Below are 14571 nucleotides of genomic sequence, written 5' to 3'. Positions count from 1 at the left end.
TTAAAACGTTTACAATGTGCGTTATGGTTTGATGAAAATCTGTCTACGAAGTGTGGCCCACACACTTTATCCAACATAATAAAAACCCATGATTTAATGCTCCAGTCGTCATTGTCGTACATACGACTAAAATCATCCGCTACCAAATTGTTTCGTCTTGGAATCCATTCTGAAAAAAGACACATATTATTTGTGTTGCAGAATAACTGAACTTCTTCTGCAACTACATGCAGCTTCTGTTTTCTGCTTCCTTTCTGTAATATAGATACAACATTTTTGTTATCACAATAAACCTTGACATTCTTTTCAGTCAAAAGGTTTGTGTTACTTTTCAAAACTCTTTCTATAGACTGAAGTTCTCTCCATGTAGAACTTTGTGCTGCTTCTATATCATTCCAGTTTCCCAACACTTCACTGCCTTTAATTAAGGCGCCCCCACAAAGGACCACATAACCTCCGTATCCAGATACCGAGGCATCAGAAAAACATTCTATATCACATATGATTTCCCTGTGGATTTCTCTACCATTTACGTTTAGTTTTCTGGCATTTTGTCTCCAAAACCGTAGCTCGTTTTGAGCTTTTTCATCAACCACTATGTATGAATCCCAACTATATCGTGTATCTAAACAGTAATACAGAGATCTTGTCTTAAAATAAACGTTCTTTCCTAGTGCATGATGTAGCGGAATAATCTGTCCGATTACTGAAGCTAAAAACCTAGTTGGAACTATGTTCAACTTATCTTTTCGAATTTGAAAAAACAAAGAATCTATTGTATTCTCCAATCTACATATTCTTTCATCTGTTGCATGCAAAGTGCCTTGTTTCATTAACCAAATAAGGCCAAGACAGACTGCGTTTTGTGTAGGATCCCAGCTACATTTTTCTTCTGCTATCAAAAAACCTAGTTTAAGCAATAGTACATACGAACTAAGGGATTTTGCATAAGTGAAGTCACCGTGTCCCCCCATACCATCGTCTAGAAACATTACTATTTTCTGACCCCTGGATCTAACATGCCTTACTGGCACTCTCATAAGCTTGGAAAAAATAAAACCTGCTGTGGATATCCCGAACGGAAGCACGTTATAAATATAGAAATTTTTGCCACTTTCATCTTCCCAAGAGAAACCCAAGTATTCTCTATGATCTCGAAATATTTCTATTATATGGTAGGCAGACTTTAAATCAAAAGTGAAAACAAAATCTCCTTTTTTGAAAATGTCTGAAGCCACTGAAACGTCTTCATATTTATACTTAAATTTTACTAAATGCGGATTAATATGGCGACAGTCTAAAACTAACCTAGGCTTGCCTGATTTTCCGAAAGCTACTGTGAAAGGATTTACAACGGTCGGAATTCTGTTTAATTTTGTAATACAGCCTTTTTCCAATAATTTTGAAATCTCTCCTTTAACGAAATCTGGATTTTCCCTAGCCGATTTGTTATTTTTCAGCGTACATTGAGTTGGCAAAGTTTTAAACGGTAATTTATACCCTTCTGTAATAATATTTTTCATGTAACAATCAATTTCGATATTTTCCCACTCATGTATACAACTTTTCAGGCGCCCAACTGGCGACGCGCCTTCTGGCGCTGTGGAAAACCCAGCTCTATTTTAGAACTATTTCTCACCAAACTATTTTCAGCCCTTTCATTGTTACATTTTACATCATTCATGCAAACATTTTCAGTACAAACAAAATAAGAAACTGTACTTATCTTTTCATTCGACTTGTCACTGCTTGGTACTCTACACTCGAATTTCCAATGTCCTGGCTTGCCACACGAGAAACACAGCCCTGGTCTGTTTGGTCTGCTGGTGGTGACCGTTGGAATACTTCCCCATGTTGGCGCTGGCTTAGGTGCATTCGACTCCGTTTGCGTGAAACGTGCAAACGGTGAAAATCTCTTCGAACCGGAATATGGACGCTTGCTCTTCATTTTACGATTTGCTCTGGCTTCTGCACGAGCGATCTTCTTTTCATCTTCGGAGTCTGATGCAAGTGGGTTGCTTTGATACTCTTTGACAACCGACCATCCTAAGTCTGAAGAATCAGCTATTCTTATAAGCTTTTGACGATTATGAATTAAGCTCAAACCTTCTGAAATGCTTGTTGACGCTCCGCTCAAGTCCTTGTCCCGAACCTTCGTGTCTGCTTCCTTCAACGTGTTTGTTACTTTTGCGTTAAATTTAAACTGGTCTTCGCAACTTTTCCTTTTGAAAACGTAACTGTCATTTTTCAAAATATCCTGTTGAATTTTGCACAACTGACTGTCCGCAATAGATTTCTGATTGCTCAGTAATTTTTCCTCGAACGATTCTAGTTTTGAAGACATTAACTCCTCCAAACGATCCATCATGGCGTTCTCGCTACTCCTATAGTCCATTCTCTCTGTTTCGTTTCCCGTAGCCATTTCCAAAAACTTAATGTCCGTATTAAACGTACTACTGAGGTGCACGCTAGAACTGACCAATTTTACATCAACATATCACATACCCGATACAAATGATTTCTATTGGACAAATTTTAGACAAAACAATGAACCATTGGCTACCCTTTCAATACCTCTTACTGAAGCGGTTTAATGAACCGTAACTTGCAGACATAACTTTTCCGCTATACTACGTAACGCGGAAAAGGTAAAAATATACACCTTAAGGGCACTGAATAATTTTATTTGTATTCAAAGTCCTTTTCTCACCAGTCCTTTCTACTTACTGCATGCTTTTCACTGAAAACCAATGAGAAAAATGCAGGTCATACAAATGTCCTAGCAGCATAAAAATGTCAAAAGTATTATTCTTGATACATTGTATATATTCTGAGTTGATCTATGAGACATTCATTACGCCAGATCTACTTTCTTTGTCGCCTAGTTCAAAACAGGAAGTTACATTGAGATTGTATCAGGGATGTGCCTAATTATAATTGTAATCTAATTAATTATAATTAATTACAAATTTTGATCTAATTGAAAATAATGAATAATTAAGCACAAACTAAATTAAAGTAATTGAAATTAATTAATTACTGACTTAGATTTGGGTTGTAATTGTCAATTAAATCTAATTACTTTCAATTACTTTGGCTTTTTTACTGATCAACGGGCGTGTGAAATTTTCACAGTGACAGTAAATAGCTGACAGGTATTGTTGTATCAACAATCATGTGTTAGAGATGTTAATCCCTATTCAGTTCTGTTAAGTGTGATCACTGGGTGAACATTTTAGTCACTAAACCTAAAAAATAGGAATATACAGAAACAAGAGCTGTCAGTGGACAGTGCGCTCGACTATTCTCAGTGCTTGATAGTATAATATAAGCAATGAGTAAAACTTTAACATTACAATAAGCATATTCTAAGTCGAAAAGGGGCCATAATTAAGTCAATCATTGTATATGGATAACTTACTTAAAAATCAACCAATAGAACTAACAAGAATATATAAAACGGAGCAATGACATAATGTCTCATCGACAGTAAACTAGTATTTACATGAATACTACAGGATGAGTCTGTCAAAATATACATGATCCAAAAATATGCAGAACAAGTTCAGCTTTAAAAAATGATTTTCAGTGTGTTTTATATTTATATATCTGTTTGCTTCGAGAACGTCCATTATACCATAATTAGCTACAATCACGGGCGGTTTCAAGGGGGGTTGTAGGCGCAGGCACCGCCCACACAAAATCCGGGAAGCATGATCTTTTTTTAAATCCTAAAATTGTAGTATCAGTCATTTTAATCAAATTTTCTATTCGCTCTGCTCGCATATTTTATATAAATAGTAATTATAATTACTGACGTGGTTGGAGCAGAATCGTCAGTCCAACTTGGTAAAATTACTTTTACAGAAAAATTACAAATTTAAAACAAGAAATTGTCTCAGATTCTAAAATATGTCAAATATACGTTTGATTGCGGCATTTGAATTCCATATATTTTCCGAAGTGTTTGTGTGGGTAGGTGGGGTGGGGCCCCCGGAGGGTGGAGAAGAGGGGCGGGCATACCCCAGAGCTACTATGATGGGTGCAACACGTGTACTTGTGGTCCATACGGCAGGGTATGTCTAAAAACATTTTTAGTTTCACAGCAATTGAAATAGAATGTCATGAGCTTCTGTAGCACCTGAATGGAGCAAAAAAAAAGAAAAAAAATAAAGAAAAATTAAATAAAATTAATGTACTCTTATATAATATTGGAACGCATTTAGAATCTATCATTTCGGTTCTAACCCGCAAACTTTTCACTTACTGTTTAACTACATTTCTAGCTTTCGGTTCACAGGCTGTTACAATTCACACCCCGACAGGAAAACATAACACGTATTTATAAACAAGTAATCCAACTCGAGAACTTTTTATAATTTACAGTACAGAATTATGAAATAAATGCAGAAATTTTGTTATTTGACCTAGTGTTGTGAGCTTGTGTTGTGTAGTTCTGAATAATTATTAAGGAACACATTTCACAAGCTCGTATTATTTTCATTAAAAATTGTTCTTTTAAAAGGTCAATAAGTTTTCAAAATAGAGCACTCAACTACTTTTTTAAAAATATTATACTGTAGATTAATTTATATATAGCGAGTTCTATTGATTCTACAGAAATTTACTACTTTTTAAAAAATATTTAAGATACAATTTCTTTCAAAATTAATAAAAAAGCTTGCTCGTTGTAAACGACATGTTCCGAAAGACATTTTTCCTTTACACAAGGATTCAGTTGATTTAGAATTTTCGTCTTTATTTACAGCCTACCACCGTATGTACAAGAAGATATTGCGGTGACAAAATTATCGATACAATAAGACCTATCAACCCCGTCAAGCCAGTGAAACCTGTTTACCCTATCCGTCCAGTGAAACCAGTAAAACCAATCTATCCCGTCAGCCCAGTGAAACCCGTGTACCCAATCCGTCCAGTGAAGTCAGTACAACCAGTCTACCCGGTTAACACAGTGAAACCAGTGTACCCAATCCGTCCAGAGAAGCCTGTGCAACCAATATACTCAGCCACCTACTAGTTGCTCAAAGGAAACAGCCATCATTCATAAATGAACAATAAGTTCCAGTAAAACTAAAGGTCATAAGTGACGTTCGAAAACAGAGGAAGAAATAATCAAAAAAACTCTGACAGACACGGAACTATGTTCAGAGTTTTAACTTTAAGAATTCGATATTTTAAAAGGCATCACCATTTCGGAATGTCTATTTCAAAACAAAGACCATCAAATTTCTAACTGTGTATATGTCTACTCAATTTCCTCTCATTATACAGGGACGAAGTTTCATTCCATAGTTTTTAATGGGTAATAAATTAAAAAAAAAGTTAAATGCGACGTCAATTTTGTCTTTATTCTTCCGGTCAGGATATCGACCCACTAGATTGTGAAAAGGCCCAAGTCATGATACGCATATTTAAAAAATGGTATGACGCCAAGATCTGCAATTACTTGGCTGTAAAATATTAACGAATACTTTTTAACATTACAACGGTGTCAGATTGTAGAGAATGTCATTGCTGTCAGCAAGCACGAATAGTGGTAAGCAAAGAACATTGACAATGCTTCCTAAATCACGACTGAACACCCTGCCGCAGGTAGTCCGTGTGAAATACTCGATATCTACGTATTCCCAATAACCGAAACTTAAAGGTAATTTATAATTAAACGATTGCAGATCCACTTATCGGTTATAGCAATGTGTGAGGGTCTTACTATCATACATGTAGATGATACTCCCTTTCTCTGAGATGCAACTGCGGCTATATTTGCTCTTGTTTCTGGCAATAAACTGCCATAAATTCTCTTGTGCGAGAGTAGTAAGGGATGTTAAGTAGCTTTAAGTAATTCACTTATGAGAAAATAATAATTTTCCTGCATTATTAAGAAAATACCCATGTAAAAGCTGTTTACCAATAAAGTATCCTCATGAGGTTCTACGTTCACCTAGGTCTGTAGATCGCGCCATTTAGAACTGTTTTAGTTCTAAGTAAGCAAAAATAAGGAAGTTATTTTACACTGTACAATACAACACTGGATATACTGGACTTGTACTCTGGACTTCAGATATATATTAAACTCGCCTGTCGACTCGTCCTATAGGATTTTTATACAGCAGTTGCGTATTCGTCCAAATTTATCTCCTAATTGTACAGAAGAAAGTTATGTAACGTAACAGAACTGATTATTTTACATTTTTTAAAATGCAGACAATGTATATCTTTGTTATCTGCATCATGACTACAAATTGGACTGTAGCCTAATTGGCAGTTTTTCATATAGTCCTGTCATATTCGATTTCTAGAGTCCCCCTACACCCCAAATAAAAAGCAACATTTTTTGTCTATATTGTACTCGAGTCCAGAAATCCACGTAGTTTGCGTAATTCACAGGAAACCTCTTGCAATGTCTTAGAAAGACTCATTCGAAATTGAAATCGTGGCTGACATAGATTTATTTTGTCCCTCGTGTTCATGCATGTTAATATTCTGCCCTTTTATTAAATTTAGAAAGAATACAGACCTTAATATTTTATAACGGGCTATCCAATCTCTAAACAGATAAAACAAAACTGATCAAAGGGCTAGCCTGTCTGATGCTATTTTCGGGCAATAAGATATTAACTGAATGAAGAAATCATAGAAAAGCTTACATTGCTATTCTTTTCTCAACACTGTTTATCATCTAAAAAGGATCTACTATAAAAGAAAAAAAAAACATTTCAAGTCTTCATGTTTGATTTTATTCAGCATATCAAGATTCAAGATTCAAGATTTATTTTGATATAAAGGCCCGAGAGGGCATAAGAGAATACAAAGATAAAATAACAGATATAACAAAACGTGTCAAGAACAATGTACAAAGGATATTCTGACATGACCCACTCATTAATTCCCAAAGAGAAAAAAGAATCAACAAACGTTAGGGTTTTTTCTGTTAGTCCGCAGTTCAATTAATCTTCCCTCAATAAGGGTTTTTTTTTTATGAGTGAAAATGTCAAGATGTTAACATTTACTGAGTTGTAAAATGTAACAGCCGAACTTGATATCTGAGAATAATAAATTGCCAGTTCTCACATTTGTCTTAGGTTAACAATTAAGGAGAGTCACGTCAGAATACAAATAATATATTCCACCCGTGCCCCGACGGACGACCACACACGTCCAGCAGGCCAGATGCGTGACACTAGTTCAATCGCCTTTATGGACTCATGATTCAACACTCACGCACAAAAAAAAAACCCAACCGTGCGCAAATCCCGCCAACACACGGGTAGGATACAACACAGTTAAAATAAAATTACATATAAAAGTATATAAAAAATATCCCAAGCTATCCTGGATCATTTATGTATTTGGTGTTCACTAATCTGTATATAACAATAATAATTCAGGATAACCATGGAATAGAATATACAAACTATGGAGTGGCTAAAAGTTTGTAGTTTCAGATAAATGACATATATAAGGAAGACGGTTCGTTAAATTTCAGCATAATTTATTAATTTTACAAATTTGGCTAATTTAATTAAGTTGTTTTTTTTTACCAGTGCTTTACATCAGCTTTTGTTAATTCACCATGTTAGAGTTCTAAAAAATATTTTGCGGGATATAAGTTTGTCTGTCATTTACAAAATTGTCACACTTAAAAAGATAGTTTGATTCATCCCCTATTTCCTGTCTGTTACAGAGTGTACAGTCTGCTTTCTGATTTATTTCTTGTCTTACCACGAGAAAACACTACTACTTTTCTTTTATCAGTATTAACAGACAAATTCCAAAGTTTACAAAAGTCATGCATACAATTAAGTGCCTGTTGAAGTCCCATATTGCTTTCAGAAACTATAACAGTGTCATCTGCACATAATAACAGATACATCTTGAAGTAAACTTCGACATCGATATTACTTAGTTGTTCATTTACCTGATTTGAAAGAAAAGACAATCCTTCACAAGATTTGGACATATAACTGACTATGTCATTAAAGAAAACTGAGAACAGTATAGGAGAGAGATTTTCACCCTGACGTACGTCTAAACAGCTAAAGCTAACAAAAGTGCCTGACATAGCATTGTAAACTTTGACACAAGACTTAGCTTTAGCATACATGTTGTAAATGACTTGGAGAATATTATCATCAATATTATGAGCTAGCAATTTACTCCAAAGTGCAGTTCTATTAATACTATCGAACGCTTTTTATAGTCGATAAACGAACAGTCCATTTTTTACGTTTAGACAGATAAATATCAACTAACATTTTCAACAAAAAATATTTTCAACCGTACTAAATTTTTCTCTGAAACCCGCTTGTTCTTCGATCAGTAGACCGCTGTCTTCAAAAATGTGTTTATTCTATTATTCAATACTGAGATAAACAATTTACCAAGACAACTTAGAATTATGATTTCCGTATAATTATCTGGGTTATTTTCATCTACTTTGTATTTATAAATTGGTAAAATAACACCAATGCACCATGTATCTGGGACAGTCCCAGTGTTAAGTATTAGGTTAATAGAATACAATGGTAATAATGCGTCTTTCGAGTATTTAATGTCAGTGTTCCAGCTAGGATTTAAAAAGGGCAGGGATGAAAATGAAAAAAGGGCACTTCGAGTCGCGAAGCGACGAGTGGGGGAGAGTGTGGGAGGGGGTAACCCTCTCCTACTAGGGTGGTTTGGGGGATCTCCCCCAAGAAATTTTTGAAAAATTGGACATCAAATAAGGCATCTAGTGTGTTTCCCGGCTGCAAATACTGTTTTTCTTTTAATTCAAAATAACCTGAATTTGTATTAACTATACAAGTTAATGATGCTGGAAAACTACACTGGGACTGACTGACAATAAGAAATCAAGCAGTACTGAAACTATAATTATGTTTTACTCTCATTTTTATAAAATTCCTAAGCATTATCATAATGTACAAAGTTACAGTAATAATTTTCAAATTTCATATGATATTCCTGCATTCCTGAGCATTATTTCAATATCACAATATACAAAGTTACAGTAATAAATCTAAAATTTCATATGACATTCCTGAGCAGAACATTATTTCAGTTTCACAATGACCAAAATTACGATAATAAATTTTAAGTTTCATGTGACATTCCTGAGCATTATTTCAGTTTCACAATGACCAAAATTACAATAATCAATTTTAAGTTTCATATGACATTCCTGAGCATTATTTCAATTTCACAATGTGCAAAGTTACAATAATAAATTTTAAGTTTCATAAAATTCCTAAGCACTGATAAGCATTATTTCAATTTCACAATGTACAAAGTTACAATTATAAATAATACATATTATTTTCAATTAAAAATAATATAATTTATTTTTGCGATGGAAGCGTCGTATGTTGCTATGGTTATGGTCACTAGGTGGCGCGGTCACGTGACAATCTCGTTCGGATTCATTCATGCAAGGCCATACGCAGATATTCGGTCTTTCCGGTGAACGTCTTCGTGCAGTACACATCGCTGTAATTTAAATAAGTAAATATCGAGTTGCATCTGACTATCTTTAAGCTGCAATGCCTGGCAGAGGAAGAGGGGTTAAAAGGAAGGCCACTTCTCAACGAAGGAACGATGATGGGCAAGAAACTAGGCTTACACAACCAGATCCAGGTAATTTACGTTCAGGTTCTGTTATAAATTTTGAAGAAATTATTAGGGCAGCGGGTATCTTGCCCTAGGGGTGTGGTGGCAACGTAAATGAAAATGCCTTGCGTCCAAACACTAGGTCCAGAGCGAATCGTACATGTAACGAGTCTGTAAATGTATATGAACAAGAAACTCGATCTAGCGCAGGAGCTCAAATAAACCTTTCCGACAGTACGCAGGGTATCGAACCTTTAAGTAACGAGTCACATATTTCGGACAGTCGGGACGAAATTATTCCTCCCTATATTCAGTCTCTAGGCAACCTTTGTGGTTCCGACGCTACTGCACGTGCTCCTGCTAGTCCGGAAATTACACGTTTGTCGTACGATGACATAGCGGCACACGTGCCAGCAACTATAAAACAACATATAGCTAGAGGCGAGTATGTTAACCTTGCACTTTTACTAAAGGGCGCTGTAGAATTGGCAGATTATTGTCGGCCTAACGGTGGAATTTTGCAACTGTCTGATAACGGCAAACTTGAAACACAATCAAAACAATGCAAAGAAAAGGTTAGTTGTATTGCAAAATGGACGGACGCGTTCTTGCTATTTGCGTCTATTTACCTTTCGTCGCATGTAAACAAAACTTACGAAATTTTGCATTATATGTGGATTATCCGCGAATGCGCGGCCAAACAAGGCGGCTACGCCTGGCGGGAATACGACGAACAGTTTCGTCTCAGGCAAGCATTACAGCCCTCGTCTTGGGCTATGATAAACAATGACTTGTGGTGGCGTTGCGTCCAGTTGCGTCCTATGCCCCAACGGACGCCCGTGGCGCGAAGTCGTAGATTATGCCGTCAGTTTAATGAAGGCCGATGCTTATGGCCTGAATGTAAATTTACCCATGCATGCTCGGAGTGTGGCGCCTCACATTCAGCGGTAAACTGTTATACAAAACCACGCACCGAAAAAACGTTGTTTCAGACTAGTTACTCTTCGTACCCGAGGAAAAGTCAGTTTCAATACAACTCCCGAGGCAACTTTAACTTCAGAGGCCGAGGCCGTGGTGCCTATAGGGGTTCGAATCTCAACAGAAATGCAAACAGTCGACAGAAAATCTATGTCTGTCCTGCAAAATCTAGATGTCATTAATTTAGCAACTACACCAATTAACATTCTGGCTTTATGTGGATATATATCATTGTATAAACACAAGCATTCATCTTCTCTGTTAAACGGTTTTTTATCGGGTTTCAGTATGCATTATTCAGGGCCCCGTAGAGCTCGAGAATGTAAAAATCTCAGATCGGCGTTGCAAAATCCAGGTATCGTACGAGAAAAAATAAACAAAGAAATTACAGCTGGTAGAATGGCCGGTCCCTTCTTTGAAAAACCCTTTCAAAATCTTATAGTTTCACCTGTCGGGCTTGTACCTAAAAAAATCCGGGAGATTTCAGGTTAATTCATCATCTATCCTTTCCCGAAGGTGAATCGGTGAATGATTTTATAGATAGGAAATTCTGTTCGGTGAAATACACCGATTTTGATGAAGCAGTAAATATGATCCAGGTTTTAGGTAAAAACTGCAAACTCTTCAAAATGGATCTAAAAAATGCATTTCGTTTATTACCTATCAGAAGTAAAGATTTTGAATTGCTGGGTTTAAAGTTTCAAGGTCAATATTTTGTCGACAAGGCTCTGCCGTTTGGTGCAGCCGTCAGTTGTAATACATTTGAACAATATTTAACATTTTTGGAATTTGTGGTTAAAAGCAAAATGACGTCAGGACAGCTCATACATTACCTTGATGACTTTCTGGGTAGGGATAAGACATTTTCTTTATGCAAAGCATTGATGGTCACTTTTACGGAATGTATGGTAGAGTTAAGCGTTCCGTTAGCAGAGGAAAAAACCGAGGGACCTTCCGAAATAATTGTGTTTCTAGGTCTCGAACTTGACTCTATAAAAATGCAGGTGCGTATCCCGTCTCAAAAAATTGAAGAGGTGGTGCAAAAAATTCAGGAACTTTTTAGCAAAAAGAAGGCCACTCTGAAAGAAATGCAATCTCTTATAGGGTCGCTCAATTTTTGTTGCCGAGCTATTGTCGCCGGCAGACCTTTCTGCCGACGATTGATTAACGCTACCTGTGGTTTGTCAAAACCACACCTGAGAGTCGGACAGGGTATCAGATTAGATTTAGAAATGTGGTTGTCATTTTTTAAAAATCACAACGGCGTCTCGGTTTTTCACGATAGATTTTGGCTATCGAATGATGACGTGCAATTGTTTACGGACAGTGCCGGAGGTCCTGGGTTAGGTTTTGGCATCTTTTTCCAAGGTCATTGGTGCCAAGCAAAGTGGCCCGAGTCTTGGAGAAATCAACACATTACGGATGACATAACAGTTTTAGAGTTATTTCCCATTCTGGTGGCAGTAGTCATTTGGGGCCATAAATTAGAGAACAAAAAAATAAAATTTAATTGTGATAATGAGGCCGTCGTTTGCATTTTGAATTCACTGACTTCTAAGTCTGAAAGGGTAATGTGTGTACTCAGGGCCCTGACCCTGAAATGCTTGAAACTTAACATCTTGTTGAGGGCCAGTCATGTGTCAGGCGTACATAACTCTATCTGTGATGCTCTGTCTCGTTTCCAGGACGCTAGATTCAGGAAATTAGCTCCGGAAGCCGACAGTATCCTGCCCTTGTGCCCCAGCATCTCTGGACCATCTTCGAGCCACAGCAAAGTATTTAATGCAAGGCAGCCTTGCCTTGAATACATTCCAGACATATGATACAGCTCTCAGTGCGTTCCATACTTTTAGGATGTCCTACGAATTAGATTCTTGTTGGTCCACCAATTCGCAGCAGGTGATTTTATTTATAACTCACTGTTTTGAGCTAGGTTTGGCATCAAAAACGATTAAAACGTACATTGCCGGCATTACTTACTTCCATAAAGCTAATGGGTGGGCTGACTTTACGGGAAATTTTGTAATTGCAAAGCTTTTAGAAGGGTACAGCCGTATGAGGAAATCGGTAGATTTGAGAGCACCTATAACAAAGCGAGTTTTAGCTATTTCAATTCCGGAACTCCCCAGGATAACCTTCAGTCTGTACGAAACGAAACTATTCACTGCCATTTGGGTCCTAGCATATTTTGGTCTATTTAGGGTGAGCGAACTTGTGATTTCCTCCGCTGTAGGGTCGTTTGATTGCCTAAAGTTTGAAGACATAACTGTACACGACCACTACATATCCGTTAAATTACTCAAACACAAAACTAATCAGCGTGGCGTGCCTACCATTCTTCGGATTTCCGAGGAACGCGATTCTATGCTATGTCCGGTCAAAGCCATGCGCGAGTTCTTGGAAATAAGACCAAAGGCAGACGGACCTTTATTTTGTCATGCCAATGGTAAATTTGTTACTAGGTATCAATTTACAGCGCTTTTATTAAAATGTGTCTCTAAGGCTGGGCTAGCACATAATAAGTTCAGGTCACATAGTTTTCGGATAGGTAGGGCATCGGACCTATCGGTAATGGGATTAGCGCCTTCTGACATTAAAGCTATGGGTCGTTGGTCCTCTGATATCTATAAAGTTTATATCAGGTAATCAATCTAGTTCAGTGTTTATATTATTTTCACAGATATCTGGATAATAGGGGACTCCATTCCATTCTGGGCCGGCGTCCGAGCAAAAGAAACAAAGAAACAGAACTTAAAAGCACCAAGTCAGAAGATCATAGGTTGGTGGGGAATAAGGGGTATGTCGTGGAATGATTTCCGCCATTCAATTCAGTGCAATGTGCTACTTATGAAGAGCCCGGATCTTATATTCATCCACCTTGGTGGTAATGTTTTAGTGTCCATGTCCCTAACAAGGTTAAGAAATATAATCAAACGCGAACTTCGGTACTTACGTGAAGCCATGCAGGATAGCGTCATTATATGGATTGACATTTTACAACGTCTATCATGCGGAGTTCCGAACTCTGAAATTTCTAGAATTGAGTCTAAACGAAAACGTATTAACCGTTGGGGTAGACAGCAGGTACAGTTGCATACCCGATCAGATACATTATGTGTGGATATAGACATCAAAACCCCGGGTTTTTTTCGCCCGGATGGGGTTCATTTGTCGGACGTTGGATTGGAATTTTATCTCGATTCCATCCGGGATTCAATGTTAAAGTACCTTTAAGTAGTCGTTTTGTTATAAATGTGTTCATAAATATGAAGGGTTAAGTATAGATCTATCAAACGGGTTAAACGTATCTGTAGAATTTTGGGGAAATAAATTTAATTAAATTTATTGCGGCGGAAAATTCTATTTTTGCGGGACGGGCAGGCATGCGCATACGTTTCAATCATTATGAGGTAAATTGCAGATCGATACTTCACTTTGGACGACTAAGGTCGCAGCTCCATTGGTGGTTGGAAGCCGCCATTTACATTAAAACTTTTGACTAAAATATCAGTTTTTGCCATAACATAGATCGGATTAATGTTATAATGACGTAAACGCTTGGTCCGTTTACGGTACATATAGTGTGCACGTGCTCCGTGTGGTCCGTTTTTCAAGTGCTGATATAAATCGCTAGGTCGGTTTAGTTTTGTGAACCGCTAGGTCGGTTTAGTTACGTGAGCTGCTAGGTCGGTTTAGTTTTGTGAACCGCTAGCTCGGTTTAGTTGCGTATACTGCTAGGTTGTGCACGTGCTCTCTGTGATTATTAGTCAACCGCTAGGTCGGTTGCGTGTATTTTACTGACCATGTTAGCGTACGTGAACTAGGTTTTGCCCATAACTACTTAGCGTAACTCCTAGTTGCACGATAAGTTCGGCAATTCTAAGTAGATAATAATCAAACAACATGCGCTTGCTTGCTCGTCCCGCAGCTGGCCGGTATTGGTACAACTTGGGTTATCACACAGCTCCT

This window comes from Mercenaria mercenaria, chromosome 2, assembly GCF_021730395.1.
Source record: "Mercenaria mercenaria strain notata chromosome 2, MADL_Memer_1, whole genome shotgun sequence".
Lineage (NCBI taxonomy): Eukaryota > Metazoa > Mollusca > Bivalvia > Venerida > Veneridae > Mercenaria > Mercenaria mercenaria.
This window is presented reverse-complemented; position numbering follows the sequence as displayed.